General features: G+C 36.7%; 1 non-coding gene across 1 annotated transcript; it reads right to left on the bottom strand.

Annotated features, from left to right (window-relative positions):
• Positions 1 to 1,168: 1,168 nt before the first annotated feature.
• On the bottom strand, positions 1,169 to 1,240 carry TRNAC-GCA (transfer RNA cysteine (anticodon GCA)). The gene has a single exon. It is a non-coding gene; the product is annotated as a tRNA-Cys (tRNA).
• Positions 1,241 to 21,141: the final 19,901 nt, after the last annotated feature.

Here is a 21,141-nt window from a genome sequence, read left to right as displayed (position 1 = left end):
ATATCTAAGTACATTATAATGTTGACTTCTACTATGACTAAAACGATCTACTTTTATTGCACTCATTACATGGTTTTTATTGATCTAGAATGCTCTTGATTTTGTATATCAAGACAAGAAATAAACAGTTTCATTGATTGAAGTTTCTATCTTCTCTTACAGTTTTGGTATAAATGATAATATTTTCTGTTATTAAAAAGAAACTTTTCTCATTTTTCCAGTTTCTCTATGTGAATCTTCTTGTACTATTGCTTTGTTTATAATTTAATTACAATGATAAATGAAAGCAATAATTTAAGGAATGCCCTCTTTCCCAATTTTAATTTTAACATTTTAAAAATAATCCATTAAAATGTTAATATTGGTTTATTGAATATTTAATTCTATTTACCAAAATATTTTGTCTATTTCTGTATACACTATATTTTTGTAGTCCAATTGCATATCCCTATATTCATTTTTTTCTCTTTTAATAGTTTTTAGTGAAGGTCTCTGTGTTATAAATGTCTATATATTTAAAAATATCTTCATTTTGCTTTCATAGCTTCACTCCCAACCTGCCTTTGAATTTTAAAATATTGTACCATTGTTTTCTGCCCTCTATTATTATTAATGAGAAGTTGCTTTCTATCAGTCATATATATTTTTTATTATAAAATAATCTTTTTTATAGATAGTAAAATAGTTTATTTTTGATGACAGAACATTTCACTCCACTGCATGGACATTCATTTGTATTTTATTAATTAAACTGACTTTGTTTTCAGGGCACATTTTCAATCTAAAAAGTAATTACTATCTAAAAATCTGGAAAATTATGTCAAATGTCAGTACATTCTCTTGCTGATATTTTAAATGGATTTTGAAATCTCTCAATCTTCCTAGGTCTCTTAATTACATTTTTTTCATTCTCTGTGCCATATTGTGTATAAATTTTTCCATTATATTTTATTTTTATACAATTTTCAAAGGTAACTTTCCATTTACAATTATTATGCAATTATCAACTGTATTCCCTGTGCTGTACAATACATCCTTGAAGTGAAGTCGCTCAGTCATATCTGACTCTTTGCAACCCCATGGACTGTAGCCTACAAGACTCCTCTGTCCGTGGAATTTTCCAGGCAAGAGTACTGGAGTGGGTTGCCATTTACTTCTCCAGGGGATCTTCCCGGCCCAGGGATCGAACCTGGGTCTCCTGCATTGCAGGCAGACGCTTTACCATCTGAGCCACCAAGGAAGCCTACATCCTTGAGCCTATCTTATTATACTCAGTAGTTTGTACCTCCCATTACTGAATATTCTTAGTTCAATAATCTGCCCCGACTGCATTTATTGTACAGTATATTCACCAGCTCACTTTTCGTTTAAGTGACTGTATTTTTATATCTAAGATTCCTAATTATTTTACACACACCTGACCTTTCCCCATTTATGCCTGATTTTGTTTTATAACATTATAAAAATAATTTTTATGTTTATCTGTCTAAACATTCTCAAAATACCTAACGTCATTGAGATACTTTGCATAAAATAAATTGTATAGGGAATAAGTAACTATTCAGAGTATTGATCTTATTGACCGCCTGAAGAAGCAGGGCCTCATTTTTTTTGTGGAAATGTATATTGCAGGCTCATTTTGGGCAAAAGATAGCTTTCATCACTCCCTTCCTTAATAACCAACTTTATCCAAAGGTTTTGTGATTATCTCTTTCTGGGTATCTAGTTTCCTGAGTGAGAAACGGCTCCAATAATTACACCTGGGTGTTACTGTCCCACAGGGCTTTGGCAGATCCAATTATAGAACCAGTAGGTGACTGACTCTTTTCCTGGTACCCTGGTGTCTTTCTAAGGTCACAGATTTTGACAAAGGTAGAGCCCTTACTCATGGTCAAATCTATTCTTTCAGATTCTTTGCATGTATGGAGAAAGCAGAACCCTAGTCTTTGAATGAAAACATTAAACATGGCCCTATTTAAATCACACAGAGAAAATTGGTTGATTGTAACTCACAACAGTTAAACTGTGGCAGTTCATTATTTGCTTCTGGACACAGATATCAGCAGGCCTGTAGCTTCAAGACCCAAGTATAATTCTGTCTCTATTTAGTTTCTGGTTCACAGAGATGTTCATATCTTAGATTTGAAACCTGCCCGTAAGGTTTTGTTTTAGTCTTTTTATAATATATCCTTTATTTCAATAAATGTGTGGAAGAAATGGCTATCAAAGCTTCAAATGATTGTGCCATAACCTATATAGGCAATATTTTTATTTCTCTTATATCTTGTGTGTTAAAACTTGACACACTTGTAGAGCCAACTGCAGAAGCCTTTGGACATGTTCTACCAATAGTAGAAGAATGGGAAAAAGGACACTTTGAAAACTATAGTATATGAGGGTTTTTAAAGTAAACTTCCTGAATAATAATATACTTATCTAAAAGTGCATAACAAATAAAAGTATAAATCAATGAATTTTCACAAAATTGACATGTAACTAGCACAGAGATCAAGAAATAGAATAATACTAACAAATGTAGCCCTTCTAATAGCTCAGGCTACTCATTATATCACCAAAAATAACCACTAATTTGACTTCTACCACCATGAATCATTTTGCCTGTATTTGAACTTAATAAAAGTGGAATTAAATTGTATGAATTCTTTTTTTGTTTAACTTATTTCATTCAACATTGTGTTGTAAGGTGCATTCATTTATTTGCACGTAGTTTTAGTTTGTTAATTCTCATTACAGTACAAAATTTTCTTATACATATATACCTACAATTTATTTAACCATTCCAATTTTTATGGAAATATTTCCCAGTTTTTAGCTACATAAGTAGTACCAGTAGGGACATTCTTGCTCATATCTATATGTTACTATGGATGCTTTATGTTGTATTATACATATAAATATAATTTTTATCACTGAGTATGCAAATATTCAGGTTCAATAAGTAGTGTGAAGAAATCATCCAAAGTGGTTGTAGTAAATAACATCTCAAATATCAGTAAGCTCCAGTTATTTCACATTATCACCAACATTTAATACTCTCTCATTTTGTATTCTAGCTACTCAGGTAACTGTAGTGATATCACACTGTGTATACATATGGGTGCGCTTGTGTTTTAATTGATATAAAATTTATAGTTCTTAAGTGTATAATTCTATGAGCTTTGATTTTTGACAAATACACATGCTTGTGTAATCAACATACTTATCAAGATATAGAACCTATGCATTACCCTAGAAACATCCTGCATCCTCTGAAGCAGAACTTTAAAAAATATTCTTTCCAAAAAAAGTTTACATTGAAAAAATGTAACACACAGCTGTAGTGTTGCTACCTAGTAAATTCAAATAAATTCATATCTTTCTGCAAAGTACCCACTGCTCCACACATTACCATCACTGGTCTTAGCAGATTCTACTTTGGATTGTACTGAATTAGTGTTTTCTCAATGTCTTTGAAAATGTTCTCACCTGTAATTGTAAATGCCAATTATTCAAAGGTAAATTCTTCAATCATTTCAAATTTACCTGGGAGTTTGGGATTGACCTAAAACACACGGCCATATTGAAAATAGAACTGATAAAAACCTGCTGTATAGGACAGGACATGGAAAAAGAACTTGAAAAAGAACAGATTCATGTATATGTATAACTGAATCATTGTACTGTACAACTGAAACTAACACAACATTGTTAATCAACTATACTCCAATAAAAATAAAAATTAAAAAAAGTGACACATCAAAGAAGTTCTCTGTAAATATAACTTCTTCTTAATATTTTCCTGCCTTTTTCATACAGAAATAACTTAATCTACAAAGTCATAAATAAAATTATGAACTTATGGCCTAAAAATAATATATGCATATATGTGTGTATATATAGATGAATGTATATATTCTTTCACCATAGATTAGCTTTACATATTGAAGAGTGTAATTTAAATGAAGATGTAAAGTGTATGTTCCTTATTTTAGGTATCTGGATATCTTTTTGCTCAGGATAATTATTTGAGGCTTATCCATTATTTGCATATATCAATAGTTCATTTATTGTATTGTTCAGTAGTGTGCTGTTCATGAATATGTTTAATACATTCTTCGTTCACCTGTTTATAGTAATTTAGGTTCTTCCTGACTTGGGGACTATAAATAAGCTGCTACAAATGACCTTGAACAAGTCATTTTTTAGACAGATGCTTTCATTTTTTTCTCTTGAGCAAGTACCTAGAAACAGAGTTATTGTATCCTAAATAGATGCTTAACTTTGTAAGAAACTGCAAACAGTTTTCCAAACAGATGGCTCCAAGTTACACTCCCATTATTAATGTGTGAGTTCTAGGTGCTCCAAATCCTTGCCAACATTTGGTTTTGTCAGTATTTTTCATTTTAGTCATTCTTAAAGGTATGAAAATATATGCCACTATGATATTAATTTGCATTCCCATTATGATTAATAATGTCAGCATCTTTTCACCTTCCTTTTAGCCCCTCATTAGTTTCATTAAAGTGTCAGCTCAAACCTTTCTCAATTTTTAATGAAACTATTTATCTTTGTATTATTGATTAATGGAAGTTCTAGGCATATTCTACATACAGGGACTTTGTCATATGTGGTGAAAGGACATATTTTCTCCCTTTTACATTTCTTAACAGCGTCTTTAATGAGTAGGAGTTTTTAATGTTAATTCTAATTTAGGTCTAAATTCCACTTTATCCTTTTTTATAGTTTAGGCTTTTTCATGTATTAATTGCAAAGTCCTTTCCTACTCTCATGGCTTCCAAGATACTAACTTACTTTTATCTTTATTTTTCTATTAGAAGCATTACTGTTCTAACTCATACATTTAAGTTCAGGACACATCTTGATTAAATAGTGTATATACTAGGAGATACACAATTATGAGATTATGAGGTTAAGATTTTTCTTTTTATTTAGTCAGTTACTTTAGCACCATTTATTACAAAGGCTTTCAAAACTCCGTTGAGTTTCCAGGATATCTATATTAACAATCAATTGTCCATTTAGGTGTATATTTACTTCTGGTCTCTCTTTTCGTCTCATTGAACTATATGCCTATCCTTAGGCCAGTACTATGCTGGCTTGATCGCTATAGCATCATGCTAAACATCCAATACTGATAGTATGACTTCTCCAGACCAGTTCTTTTATTTCAAAATTGTTTTCACTTCTTTAGGTCCTTCATGTTTCATTAGAATTAATTACCACAGTCTTTAGTATCTTTAGTTTTGACACAGCAAACATTTCTATTAATTCCCTGGACACAATAACATGATTACTTCTCCTGGCTCCTAGCAGTTGAGTGGAGTTCTAAACCTAATTCTGATCTATGAACTGAAAGTGGAAGGAAAGGTGGTACATCTGGTTTGAACACTGAATTATCTAATTGGCATTTTCAAAAGCTACCTCACTTCCTTCTGTCATAGTTACCAACTATAATTCAGGTGGTTATGCGGGTCATTAGAGTAAGACCTTCTTAGTACAGTTCTTCTATTAAGACTCTTGAGAGTCCCTTGGACTGCAGGAGACCAAACCAGTCAGTCCTAAAGGAAATCAACCCTGAATTTTCATTGGAAGGACTGATGCTGAAGCTGAAGCTCCAGTACTTTGGCCATCTATTGCAAAGAGCCAACTCATTGGAAAAGACTCTGATGCTGGGAAAGATTGAAGGCAGGAGGAGAAGGGGGTGACAGTATGAAATGGTTGGATGGTATCACTGACTCTTTGGAAATGAGTTTGAGGAATTCCAGGAGATAGTGAAGGACAAGGAAGCCTAGTGTGCTGCAGTCCATGGGGTTGAAGAGGTAAATACAACTTAGAAACTAAACAACAATAATTCAGGTGATAGAAGCGCCCCCAGCCTGAGTCTCTAAATGCTTATGATAACCTTTTGACTTGAAATGCACTTGTTAAGGGAGAAAAAAATAAGCACTTACTATGTTAAGTCATTTTGGGGTTGTTACCACAGTGTTATACGTTCAATCCACAACTTCTTTGCCAAACTCACTGATATTTACCCTCAACACAAATTCCACATCTGTCAGCACATGTTCATAAGTTCAAAGAAAATATATTAGATTTTTGAACAACCCAAGGGTTAAGAGTGTCCACCCTCCCCAGAGTCAAAAATCTGCAAATCCGCATGTGAAATGGTAGGCTTTCACATAAGTGGTTCTACATCCCTGGATTCAACCAACAGTGGATTGACCCAGTTCAAATTCCTACTGTTCAAGGGTCATTTGTAAAGTGTTATAATTAAAGTCTCCCTAAATCTATATTTTCCTAACCACATACTATAAGAAGACATCTGTCCTAGAATATATTTGTAGATATGCCTCTTAAAAGAATCCAAAATGAAATGAATGAAAGTTGCTCAGTCATGTCCAACTCTTCACAACCCCATGGACTGTACAGTTTATGGAATTCTCCAGGCCAGAATACTGGAATGAGTAGCCTTTCCCTTCTCCAGGGGATCTTTCCAACCCAGGGATCAAACCCAGGTCTCCCACATTGCAGGCGAATTCTTTATCAACTGAGCCACAAGGGAAGCCTAATTTTTCAATCCAATGTTTCAATAAATAAAAGAATCTAATGTTTCAATAAAATTGATAAACCTGGTATACTCTAGACTTTTCTTAGTGAGCAGATACTAAGGACCCATAGGAGATCCTGCAATTTAAAAGCTATTTTAACTTTTTAAATAAAATTTACTTGAGTAGTGATAAAGAAATAAATCTTTCCATAATAAACTAGAACCACATTTCGTAATTTGAGAAATAATGTTAAAGGTGAAAGTGTTAGTCACTCAGTCTTGTCTGACTCTTTGCCATCCCATGGAATGTAGCCCACCAGGTTCCCCTGCCCATGGAATTCTCCAAGCAAGAATACTGGAGTGGGTTGCCATTCCTTTTGCCAGGGGATCTTCCTGACCCAGGGACTTAACCCATGCCACCTGCATCTCAGGCAGATTCTTTACCATCTCAGACAAAGGTACAGCACACTAAAAGCTCTGTGATGTTTAACTCAACAGACACTTTAATCATGGTCAAATATATGCTATTAACGTGCTTTGCAAATATTCTGAAGTTTGCCAGCCATATGACAGAGTACCCTCCCCTCTTGTACTCGGTAATAGAAGTCTTCCGGCACTTATCCGCGTCACTAGTCCCCTCTCCCTTGCTGAATCTACTGTGTTCCCCAAAAGATTCTTTGGTTGCATCTGTGTAAAAAAAAAAAAAATCCAAATATTGCAAAACATTAAGGAGTTAGGTATGAGGGATTCCAAGATTTTGACTACTAACGAGCTTCCTTTCTCTCCAAATTTAGCAAAATTTGGCATCTGCAGTCTGATATTCCACATCCTCTGATTGGAACATCTTTTAATTAACCTTTGAAATAACTTTGTTCAGTTTGGAAAACATCTATTAAAGATCCTGCTGTCCTGAAAGTCTTAGAAAAATCCCTTTACCTACTGGCCAACCTGACTGGCACAGGTGACTCAGCCTTGGCAAAGATTATACAGATCAAAAGTTTGCTTTTACATTTGAAGTCATGACCTCAACCTCTCCTCTAACTTCCTAGGTTTTTTATTTTACCAGACACCTCATAATCTAGTCAAAGTTATGTCTCCATTCTGTAATAAAAGGAAGCTAATGTAGCAATAAGCAGAAAGTCTAGACAAGGGAAGTATTTCACAACTATAAAACAAAAACGAACAGAAAAAAAAGGAAGAAGAGGGAAATGAAAGATAATAGAATAAGTGTTAGGCGCTCAGTCGTGTCCAACTCTTTGCGATCCCATGGACTGTAGCCCCCCAGGCTCCTCTGTCCATGTATCTAATTAATACAATGCTTGTGGAGTCAGATAAGCTGGAATACATCAGATCCCTCTGTTTCATTCTTTTGTGTTCTGCCAGAACTCCAGACCTTTCTCAGATGCTTTAGGAAATTCAGTGTGCCTCACATAATTTTACTATTACTCATCTTACGCTCTTCTGCTTCAGCCATCTGGTACCAGCAGGCTGAATGAGACTGTGGATCGTTTGCCCAGGCGTTATTTTCAAGTGGTCCTCCAAGCTGCAGGTGTCTGAGGTGCCAAATGAAAAGGCACTCATCATTGCACAGAAGTGGGAGGAGTCTCTCTCCTTGTCTTGTACCAAACGGTCACCCACACCCTGAAGCAAAACTTGTTACCTGTAAACTCTAGGCTGCCCACTCACCTCAGCCTCCATCTCCAATCATGACAACTCACATAGCTCTTTTCTCTGCAGTGCTTAGTGCTAGTCACTAGAACTTCGGAGACAATAAATGCCATGGTTTGGGGTTTTTTGTTTTTTACAGATTTCAGATGTTGAATGAAAGTATGTCCTCTCCAGACTCCAGTGCTCTAGTGAATCTACTCATGCAAATAGATGACTTGGGCCTCACCATCCTCATCAGACACTATAAACATCTGAATCTCTATTTAACCTTAGCTAAAATGACGACCAAAAATAAACAAATAAATGAAAGGGCACAGGTACAGCAGCAGTCTTATTCTACCTGGATATCTGGAGATATATGAGTATATGAAGATATGTATGTAAGTAAATATAAATACAACCTCTCATACTTGCTACATCTTTCTCAATGTTATTGAAAATACAGAATAAGTTGGGAGATGAGAGGTAATCCTGGACTGTCTTGCAATGACCATCTTCCTTATGCTTTCAAGTGAAGATGAGTGCACCCCAGGTAATGGAGATCTGGGTACCAAAATGCAATAGTATGACTTAGAGACATCTTTCATCACAATAGGGATAGATGTGATTCATAAGTGTGAGTGACAGTATTTCATTATGTGAATTAACCATAGTCATTCTCCCCAATGATGAACATTTCAACTGTTTCTATATTTTACTATAATAAAAATAAATATGATTAATGACAGTAGCTATTTTTAAACATTGGATCATTTTCCTCAGTGTAAGTAATTAGAGATAGGACAGCTGTTGTAAAGATTATGTATGAATATAATTACGCTTAGACACATATTGCTGGGTTTCCCAGGTGGCGCTAGTGGTAAGGAACTTGCCTGCCAACGCAGGAGACATAAGAGATGTAGGTTCGATCTCTGGCTCAGGAAGATTCCCTGGAAGAAGTCATGGCAACCCACTCCAGTATTCTTGCCAGGAGAATCTCATAGACCGAGGAGCCAGGCAGGCTATAGTCCGTAGGGTCACCAAGAGTGGGACCCAACTGAAGCGACTTAGCCTGCATGCACATATACAGATAGCTAAGCTACTTTGTCCTTATTTTTTTTATATTTCAATGTAACAAACTTTCAAAAATAGGGTTAATTTTCTAATCTTCAGATACAGACTCATTATCTCAACATTGTTTTGCAACATAATCACTAACTACACTTTTGGAGAATACTACAAATATTCAAACCTGAAATATTATTGAAACTTTTAGAATGAAACGAACTTTGTCTTCTTTAACCTTATGCTGCTGCTGCTGCTAAGCCGCCTCAGTCGTGTCCGACTCTGTGCGACCCCATAGACGGCAGCCCACCAGGTTCCCCCATCCCTGGGATTCTCCAGGCAAGAACACTGGAGTGGGTTGCCATTTCCTTCTCCAATGCATGAAAGTGAAAACTAAAAGTGAAGTCGCTCTGTCCGTGGGATTTTCCAGGCAAGAGTACTGGAGTGGGGTGCCATTGCCTTCTCCATTTAACCTTATGAAAAAAAATATAAAGCCATTTTAAGAAAATCATTGAAATCTGGATTAAAATATCAATATTTCTACTGTCAAATAGAGTTTTAATCTAATAAAATATCATGGACTTAATTTACAACTTGCCCTTTTTCATTTGAAGATGCTTTATTTTAATTTGTCCCTTCAACCTACTACAGTCACTGGCTATATGGCCATGACCATGAATGTGGCTTTGCTGCCCTATAGCATAGTATAAAATGCTGACATTGGTATTATTAAGTAAATATGCCTTTGTGTACATGTAAACATATAAACTGCAATTTATGTGCATTTTGATGTGCGTCTTAACCTAGTTAAAATCACTTTGCTCCACTAGGACTAGAGTCATGAAGTTAATGCTCTGGGCAGTGACAAGAGGGCTGAGGATTGCCACAGATTCCTCCAGGACAGAACTCCAATCCCCTGCCTGTCAGGCCTGTGCCATTAGCCCTCTGGCTAAGTGAAGTCCCAACAAAAGAAAGCTTCCGAATCAAGGCAGGGAATCCAACTAACTTTAATGCCCAGGAGAATTAACTGTTAGTGCTATTCAGTTTGCAAATATGACAATAATGACTTATTCATGCAATGTACTTTATGCACTTGTAAAATGCATCAATTTTCCAGCTCTGACTTTCATGAAGTATATAAGGCAGTTATTATTGTTCTCAAGTTATTGTGTTTTTAGTAATTCTCACATCTCTCACTTACTCTTCTCAGTCTCTTTTGTCAAATTCTCTATTTCTTTGCTGCCCAATCTGTTGCATCAATATTCACGTCTGTAAGAAGTCAGTTCAGCAAAACATTTACTCTCTGAGGTTTCTATCAATGGTAAATTGTAAGACATGATCCCAAAGCAGAAGGAGCTATGGTCCAACAGGAAGGTAGACAATCAAGCCTGTGATAAAAATGTGTGAAGAGTGTGTTTCAAAGCAGTGACACTTCATTCATGAGCAATAGAGCCACAAAGTCTCTACTCCTGACGAGATAACACCCGAGCCAAATCCTTAAGAGTGAGACAGACTTTGCTGGTCAGTGTGTGGGAGGTTTTTGAAACATAACAAACAGTAGGTATCAAGGCAAGAAAACGTGAAACAGGAGTAAGAGGAGTCCAGGCATTCTGATAACAATGTGAAGTGTAAGACCCGAGAGACAAAATTAATTTGGTTCAAGGCCTTTGAGGGGTGTGTGTGACAAGGAAGATTTTTTATAAGCCATGAGTGCTACTGTTACTTGCATTTTAAACAGATCATGTGCGCAGTAGTTATGGACAAAAAAACGGAGCATAAAACCTTAATGCAGATGAACCACTGCAACCAGATCATCATAAAAGTGAAACCTAGATGTTGTAGGAATCCAAACAAGGGCTGTGGCAGTAGAGCCAGACATCAGGGGTCAATTTGGGAAGTGTTTAGAAGGTAAATATAAAAAGACTAAATTAGATGGTATCAGGGAGAGAACAGAAAGAGGATATGTGAGGGAGCTATAAACACATTGACAATAAAACTCAGAAAGTCTGTGATCCTCCCACTTCCACACCGCCAGCAGCAGAAAATATACTGGACTATAAATGAAGCTGCCAACCAGATATTTAAATACATCACAGGTACCTTACCCTCAAAATATCCAATAAACCCTTCAAATGTTCTTTCTCCTATTTCTCTGCCCTGGCTGAGGGACCTCCATCTTCTCATTCTAAACATTAAAATCTCAATCTTAATTGTTTTTACTAGCAGAATGAGAGAATGGAAATAATCAAGGCCTAGGATTTTAACTTTAATTGAGCACCAAGTCCCATGGACTCTATCTCTTAAATATGTCTTGACTTTATCTTATAGTGACTTCCACTCTCAGAGCCTTAGTTCATACTATTCAGACTACAAGTGTTTGCTAATTTGTCTTCTTGCCTATATTCATCCCTTCTAGTAAATCCTTCAAATTGTTGTCAGACAGTTATCTCTAAAATTTAACTAGGACTTGTTGTCATTCTTCCTAACACTCACATGTATAAAACATTGTGCTTCATCCCAAAATCTAATGAGTTCAAACTCTTTAAAATGGTTAGTAAGATCCTTGGTACTCAACTACTGTGTAAATCTGCAATCTCAGACTCCTTTGAAATTGGTGAATCACACACAAAAAGTCCAAAATACAGGCCATGCTCCACAGTGAACAGGCTGCTCATTTTGTCCCTTAAGTCCTCCTCCATCCTTTGAATTTGTGATGAGCTCCCAATGCTGTTCTCCATTTAGTTGAAGCATTCTTTTTCTGTGATACACTCATATTCTCTTCTCATGTGACACAGAACACATTCAATCATCTGCTCTATGGCATCCTTCAGACCCCCTTATTGCACATACACCAGAGAGGGTTGCAATGATTGTTTCACATTTATCTCTGCTAGATGATGAACTCCCTACAGTAAGAACCATGTCTTCATCTTCGAAGCAATATCACCTAGAAGAGGGAACTGTCTCATACATAACACTTAAAAACTCTTATTAGTTGAATGAGTGATTACACAACTAACAATGTATGTACAATTGATCTTGATGTGATTTGCAAAACAATATTCAACGTACCATTTTGAAGGGGCACGTATATTATTTTGGTCTGTAATGAACACACGCTTGTGCTTGCTAAGTCACTTCAGTGTCTGACTCTTTGTAACCCCACGGACTGTAACCCCCCAGGCTCCTCTGTCCATGGAATTCTCCAGGCAAGAATACTGGAGTGGGTTGCCATGCCCTCCTCCAAGGGATCTTCTCAACCGAGGGGTCAAACCCCTGTCTCTTATGTCTCCTGCATTGGCAGGCGGGGTCTTTACCACTCGGGCCACCTGGACACGATGTTGAACAAATGACCAAATATTTTACTTCTTTTGAATAATCATTTTGTAAAATCACCCCCCTCTGACAGACTACTTTTATTTCAAGGAATCTGTGAGCTAAGGCATTATAAATGAATTAAGCCTTCATCTAGAGTTTCATCCTCCACAATCCCAGCAAGAAAATACAACTTATAGATGTACATATAGCTTAAATTTCACTCAGTTACCTATTTACCTAAACTTCCTTTACAAGAACATCACAAATGAATTTGAGCCACAAAAGTATAGATAGTTTTCTCCCAAAAACCTAGGCCCATAAAATCTAGGTAGTTTGGTTGCCATTTTCACTGTGTGGGATTTTCAGGGTTGTCACTTTCAATAAATGGCCTCTTGTATTTCACCCTTATCTATTTTATATCTTATGCCCTAATGCAGCACAAGTCAAAGAAATAGTAATTAAGCTTGTTCTGATAAGCTATTTGCATAGTGAGCTGTTAATCTGCATATCATCTGAAATAAAAAGAATTTCCATGACTTAAGGGCAGCCATAGAATTTATATTAATAGTCTTAGAAACATGATTATTGATACTTAAGGCAATGCAGATGTCTTAGATTGTTTATATTAAAGTTCTGATGCATAGTTCCACCTGGCCTTATATTTGATCTGTTTCAGCAATAACAAATATACCCACCAATATTAACATTTGGCTGAATAATCTGAGTTGTAATTTACCCTATTTGGTTCTTTAACATTGTCCTAAGTCATCGCTTTCTCCCTCTGGCATCACAGCAGCCTCATGTCTCTCCACATGATATTAATACTCACAGACAGGCATTTGTAGGATTTATGGCTCATTTCCTTTCTATTACCATTTGCCTTGTGTCTTTTTTTCTTAATCTTCACTTGTTTTTGTGTATCTTTTCCCATCCGAGGTGCAATTCTAGGATGCTGAGATTTTAAATCTTCCCAACATGCTAATCCAATTTTTAAAAGTCCTTCTGCTTTTGAAATCCGCACTCAGTGAAGAAGCCATATCAATTACTCTTTCAAATCCTGATTCTTAATCTCTTTTCTTCATCAACTTTATTTCATATTTTTCATTTATGATAGTAAAAACATTCTCTGATTTGTTTCTTTTTTTCTCAGGATTTTCTGAACTCTTCGTGGTGAATAACAGGATAGTTTCTCTGTGTCCTTCTCCCAGTGTCAGCCCCATCTTTTCCCCTTCAGTTTTCAGAGTTTCTTATAGCCTACTTGAAATCATTGCTTTTAGTGGATCTTCATTTTGGGGGGATAATTCCATGAGAAATTTCAGAAAATCTAACAGATAATGAATACACATCATATAGATATTAACTAAAATAAAGTAACCATGGGTTTTCTTAATTGAGATCCACAGGAAGAGATATCTGACTAAATATTTGTCTAGTGTAATAAAAATGTGTGATGTGAGAGCTGTGAGTTTCAGTGTTATTTGGAGACATAATGAGAACTACAGCCTAGGAGACTGCCTGCCAGAGAGTTCTGAGGAACTGCTCCCAAGAGCTGGATGGAAGTTAGTACATACATGGTTTTGTTGAAGGAGTACATGCACTCAAGCACACAGCTCTGTGGAAGGTTGCTGACAGTCACAAGGAATGGATACCTCAGTTAATGACTTCAGAGTTCTCTTGGTAGAATAAGATGTAAGAACCAAAGTTTACAAAAAATCTCCTGAAATATTTCTAGCTAGTTAAGGGCCTGTTTTGCCTCGTTTCCCAGAGCACAAAGTGCCTCATTCTGATTTTTTTGCCCTGTATTCCTTTCAAAATGTGTTGTAGGTCAGTGACTGCAGTGCCTAATGACATGATTCTTGTAGAACTGGATAGTGGGCAATATTATCTTATAATATTATTATTATTCACATGTACATAAAATTGTGTATATAACAAAAAAACACTATTGGAATTCAGAATGAAAACTTTAAAATGTCCAATTTTATATGAATTTTTAAATTGACTTTATAAATACTCCTTAAATTTTCAAGATTGAAAATATTACACTCTTGACTTTCAAAGGCTTTCTAGTAAAGAGCACTTTTCTGTGAAAGCTGTATCATCTTTTTAATCATCTTTATATAATGTACTGAATTTTACGTAACAAAATGATGTATTAAGCTAAATTCAATGTGGTAAACTAAGATGGTTTTATTCTTAGAAGAACTAGTGTTTTCTTCAGGTTTATAGATACCAATGTCTCAGCTTAAATACTTCAATTAATGTCACTTTCAGAGAGTTCCAGGGACTCAGATTTTCCTTGACCACAAAGTAATATATTTCTAAACTGAATGATTCACTAGATGCTACTTTGCCAGATTTTATGAATAATATTTTTTAATATTAAGATTCACAGTGAAAAATTTTTGCTGACCTTGGTACATTATTTGCCAAGAGCACCTCCTCCTTGACTGGCTCTCTTTTTCTGTAAAAAAAGACAAAATAGCTTTTTACAACAAAGTTGCCCTTATCATGAATAGCATATTCCTCAGTCAGTTAAATAAGAAGAAAGAGGAACAGGGAGGAGAAAACACATTTCTTACAAGTGCATTGATTACTTCTTCGGAGTCTTATTTTATTTAGCATTCAGATTCATCACATTGTTATATCTAATTTTTTAAACCCTTGAGCAGATTTCTTTTAACTAAAACCAAATACACTTAGGACTGATGCTGAAGCTGAAACTCCAATACTTTGGCTACCTCATGCGAAGAGCTGACTCATTGGAAAAGACCCTGATGATGGGAAAGATTGAGGGCAGGAGGAGAAAGGGACGACAGAGGATGAGATGGTTGGATGCCATCACCGACTCAATGGACATGGGTTTGGGTGGACTCCAGGAGTTGGTGATGGACAGGGAGGCCTGGCGTGCTGCGGTTCATGGGGTCGCAAAAAGTCGGACACGACTGAGCGACTGAACTGAACTGAAATGCACTTATTTAGTTTTGCTCAAAATTGTAGAATGGAAATAAATATAAGCTTGTAGACACTAAGTTTTTAGCGATTAAACAGATTTTTGGAGGTGAGGGATGGTAAGTGTGGTGCCCAGTGAATACTAGCTGTAATTACAAAAGAGACTGCTAACTACCCACAAACTAATTTCACAGAGTGGATAACATAAATAAAGATCCTTTGGTCTATATTTGGGTTCTCAATCTTGGAGGACAGATATATTGACTTGATCACCTCAGGAATGCTAAATGAGCCTAATTAAACTGCTGCTGCTAAGTCGCTTCAGTTGTGTCCGACTCTGCGCGACCCCATAGACGGCAGCCCACCAGGCTCCCCCGTCCCTGGGATTCTCCAGGCAAGAACACTGGAGTGGGTTGCCATTTTCTTGTCCAATGCACGAAAGGGAAAAGTGAAAGTGAAGCCGCTAGTCGTATCTGACTCTTAGTGACCCCATGGACTGCAGCCTACCAGGCTCCTCCATCCATGGGAGTTTCCAGGCAAGAGTACTGGAGTGGGTTGCCATTGCCTTCTCCTAATTAAACTGAGGCATACATATTTATCAAAATCTGAATATATGAATGTATAAGAAGAAATACAACCATCAAGTGAGTCAGATATTCATATTAGTAAAGCCATTTTCAGTTTCTCATTTAAGAAAAACTATGAAAAGTCAAATAATTAGGTTATTTGATAATCCAGAAACTGGCGTAAGAGATTTGACCCAATAAGTAATGTGATGTTAATGCTTAGCTACCTTGAGGTCTGATAATCTGTTTTCTCTACATGCATCAGAGAAATATATCATTAAATATATAAAGAGACTGAATATTTGCATTAGCATTTTAATGTACTCTTGGAAAATACAGGGAAAGAATTTGAGAAAATCTCACTATCACCGTCACTACCAACTCTCCATCTACCCTACCCTGGTTTCTTTGTGTGTGTGTTTTAACTCATTTCACTTTAATGGGCCTTTTATTTGTACAAAAACTTGGAATATAATACTGCCAAATTTCTTGGCGTTTTCAAAATGGAAATCACTTCGCCGTAAAGTGTTCTATCCTCTCATACTTGTCTGTGCTCCTCTCTCTCTCTTTCTCTCTGTATAACTTGATCCATCACATGTCATAATTGAACTCTCAGACACGTGGGAAATCTTGCTTGTATTAATCCTCCAACAATGAAGACGTTTTAAGAATAAAACTGAGTCATTGTTAACAATGACACTCTCATATCTGCCTGGAGGTTGTTTAACAACGGAATTAGAAAAGTCTCCTGCTCAAGACTTCTTGCTAGTTGGGAGATTCCCTCATGGGTAAAGCAAACACTAAAGCTTCCCAGGTGGCGCTAGTGGTAAAGAACCTGCCTGCCAAAGCAGGAGACACTAGAGATTTGGGTTTGGTCCCTGGATGGGGAAAATCCCCCCAGAGGAGGAAATGGCAACCCACTCCAGCATTCTTGCCAGGATAATCCCATGGACAGAGGAGCAGAAGAGCCTGGCATGGGGTCACAAAGAGACAGACACAACTGAGCTGAGCATCTGAGCACAAGTTTTCTCAAGAGTTGGTTCTACCACCAGGATACCTGGACTCTTAAATCAACTCTTACATCGACTCTTATGGGAGCTGCATAAGGATCTCAACCCTTGTGAAGGGAAAGGAGTCTTTCTTCTTCTCACTCTGGATAAAGTTACAAGAAAATTTAAGACCCATTTTTCTATTTTGGATATTAAGTGAAGAAAATTTTACACTGATGATTAAATCAAAAAAGTAATATATTTTTTATTTTGACTAAGTATGTATTGGGAAGTAGAATAATTAAGCTATATAAATATCCTTAGATGAACCAAATTAAATATTTTTAAATGAGAAATATATTTGGCATTAAAATACTTGAAAATTAGTAGAAATCTTTATTCATACTTTCTAATATATGTCAGACTTCATTCTCAATGTTTTTCCCAGATATTATAGAAATGGAATGAAATATCTTATGCCTAATTGTTGTCTTTGTTGTTCAGTCACTAAGTCGTGTCTCACTCTTTGTGACCCCACAGACTGCAGCATGCCAGGCTTCCCTGTCCTTCACCGTCTGCCAGAGTTTGATCAAACTCATGTCCACTGAGTCGGTGATGCTATCTAACCATCTCATCCTTGTCACCCCCTTCTCATTTTGCCTTCAATCTTTCCCAGCATCAGGGTCTTTTCAAAAAGAGTTGGATTTTTCTTTGCATCAGGTGGCCAAAGTACTGGAGATACAGCTTCAGCATCAGTCCTTTAAATGCATACAATGTAAAAATCAATATACCTACAAAATCTACATACATTTTCTACCTAAGGAAAAATTAAAATAAAATTGAGTGGCATTTTGTTAGGTTTAGGGATGCAGTGGGAGGGGAAATGCAGGATCTTCAACGTTCACTCTATTTGTGGTGCTAAAGACCAGTATTGCCACTAGAGGGCAGTGTTTGACTGAAAAGTAAAATAACCATACAATTCCTTGAAGACAGTTATTTATCAACAGTATACATCTTGTCAATAAACAACATGAGCTTCATCGCTGACCTTACTTAATTTTCCTCTGTTTTTGTGAGTTTTATTTGATGCCTATAGCATCGGTGATCCAAAGATGTGGTTACTAAGCAGGTATGTTTTGTGTAGGCAGACTTATCCCTCTTCTTTAAAGCTGTTGCTCTCTCTGACTTGGCACTCTTTGCCTTTGACATTCACTTAAGTTCAACCAAGAAATAATGCCTCAGGTTGCTACCACAAGACATACACTTTGACCTTTTCTTGTATATATTTGAAACAGGTACAGTCCTTCTTCAAGCATTAGTGTGCCTTACAATGCCCCCAAGCCACTTAGGACCTCCAGTGATTGTCCCACAGAAGGGACAACCAAATCCTACTTTGATTATACTATTGCTCATTTCTTTCACTCCAAACTCATGTTTTCTAATCTCATAGTTTATTTATTGCTAAGAAATTGGTATACCTACATATGAATTTAACAAGGCCTAAAATGATTGATAGATCTGATAGACAGAGTGCCTGAAGAACTATGGACGGAGGTTTGTGACATTGTACAGAAGGCAGTGATCAAGACCATCCCCAAGAAAATGAAATGCAGAAAGACAAAATGGTTGTCTGAGGACGCCTTACAAAGAGCTGAGAAATGAAGAGAAGCTAAAGACAAAGGAGAAAAGGAAAGATATACCCATTTGAATGCAGAATTCCAAAGAATAGCAAGGAGAGATAAGAAAGCCTTCCTCAGTTATCAATGCGAAGAAACAGAGGAAAACAATAGTATGGGAAAGACTAGAGATCTCTTCAAGAAAATTACAGATACCAAGGGAACATTTCATGCAAAGATGGGCACGATAAAGGACAGAAATGGTAGGGACCAAACAGAAGCAGAAGATATTAAGAAGAGGTGGGAAGAATACACAGAAGAACTATACAAAAAAGATCTTCATGACACAGATAACCACGATGGTGTGATCACTCACCTAGAGCCAAACATCCTGGAATGCAAAGTCAAGTGGGCCTTAGGAAGCATCACTATGAACAAAGCTAGTCCAGGTGATGGAATTCCAGTTGAGTTATTTCAAATCCTAAAAGACGATTCTGTAAAAATGCTGCACTCAACATGCCAGCAAATTTGGAAAACTCAGCAGTGGCCACAGGACTGGAAAAGTTCAGGTTCCGTTGCAATCCCAAAGAAAGGCAATACCCAAGAATGTTCAAACTACCGCACAATTGCACTCATCTCACACTCGAGCAAAGTAATGCTCAAAATTCTCCAAGCCAGGCTTCAACAGTATGTGAACCATGAACTTCCAGATGTTCAAGCTGGATTTAGAAAAGGCAGAGGAACCAGAGATCAAATGGCCAACATCTGTTGGATCATCGAAAAAGCATGAGAGTTCCAGAAAAACATCTACTTTTGCCTTTTTGACTATGCCAAAGCTTTTGACTGTGTGGATCACTACAAACTGTGGAAAATTCTTAAAGAGATGGGACTACCTGACCACCTTCCCTGCCTTCTGAGAAATCTGTATGCAGGTCAAGAAGCAGCAGTTAGAACCTGCCATGGAACAACGGACTTGTTCCAAATTGAGAAAGGAGTAATCAAGGCTTATACTGTCACGTTGCTTATTTAGCTTCAGTGTAGAGTACATCATGTGAAATGCCAGGCTGGATGAAGCACAAGCTGGAATCAAGTTTGCCGGGAGAAATATCAAGAACTTCAGATATGCAGATGGCATCACCTTTATGGCAGAAAGCAGTAACTAAAGGGCCTCTTGATGAAGGTTAAAGAGGAGAGTGAAAAAGTTGGCTTAAAACTCAACATTCAGAAAACTAAAATCATGGCATCCGGTCCCATCACCTCATGTCAAATAGATGGGGAAACAGTGGAAACAGTGAGAGACTTCATTTTCGGAGCTCCAAAATCACTGCAGGTGGTGAGTGCAGCCATGAAATTAACAGATGCTTGCTCCTTGGAAGAAAAGTTATGACCAATCTAGGCAACTTATGAAAAAGCAGAGACATTACTTTGCCAACAAAGTTTCGTCTAGTCAAAACTATGGTTTCTCCAGTAGTCATGTATGGATGTGAAAGTTGGACCATAAAGAAAGCTGAGAGCTAAAGAAATGATGCTTTTGAACTGTGGTATTGGAGAAGACTCTTGAGAGTCCTTTGGACTGCAAGGAGATACAACCAGTCAGTCCTAAAGGAAATCAGAGCTGTATAATTGATCTTTGGAATGACGGATGCTGTAGCTGAAGCTCCATTACTTTGGCCACCTGATGCGAAGAACTGACTCACTGGAAAAGACCCTGATGGTGGGAAAGATTGAAGGCAGGAGGAGAAGGGGATGACAGAGGATGAGATGGTTGGATTGCATTACCCACTCAATGAACATGAGTTTGAGTAAATTCCGGGAGTTGGTGATGGACAGGGAAGCCTGGTGTGCTGCAGTTCATGGGGTTGCAGAGTCAGACACAACTGAGCGACTAAACTGAAATGAACTGAAAATGATCTGATGCTTCTTAAAACGCATTTTCACGTTAGAATTCATTCTTGTTAATGACTAATAATGTATTTATTTAATATTTGCATTTTATTTAACAATTTCTCTTTAGCTAATATTTTAAAATGTCCATGTGCCTAGCACTGCAAGTGTAAGGTGATCCTGAACTTAATCCTGTAAGTACTACAATTATTTCCAATGTACAGCTCAAGTTAGGGATAAGGGTGTATTTTTCAACATTTAGACAGTTAAGAACCATGAGGTACTACGCTTTGGCTAATTTGAAATCATTGTGCAAATGAGTGGCAGAACTAGTTCCTGACACTAGAGCTAGAATATAGACGTCAACTTAAGTCATCTAAATTGAAGCCCATTGTGACTTCTGAAGTGCTAGGCAGATATTAGGTATATTAATATTTAAACATAAAGTCCTATCCACATACTCATACGCTTACTAGATCAATTAATTAGTTCATCAAATATGTAACTTATTGTCAGGATTTGAGGGTACAAAAACG

Source organism: Giraffa tippelskirchi, chromosome 1 (genome assembly GCF_054371585.1).
Source record: "Giraffa tippelskirchi isolate mGirTip1 chromosome 1, T2T-mGirTip1v1.2.pri, whole genome shotgun sequence".
In the NCBI taxonomy this organism is placed as follows: domain Eukaryota; kingdom Metazoa; phylum Chordata; class Mammalia; order Artiodactyla; family Giraffidae; genus Giraffa; species Giraffa tippelskirchi.
Note: the sequence above shows the minus strand (reverse complement) of the source record. Positions and strands in the feature narration are given on the sequence as shown.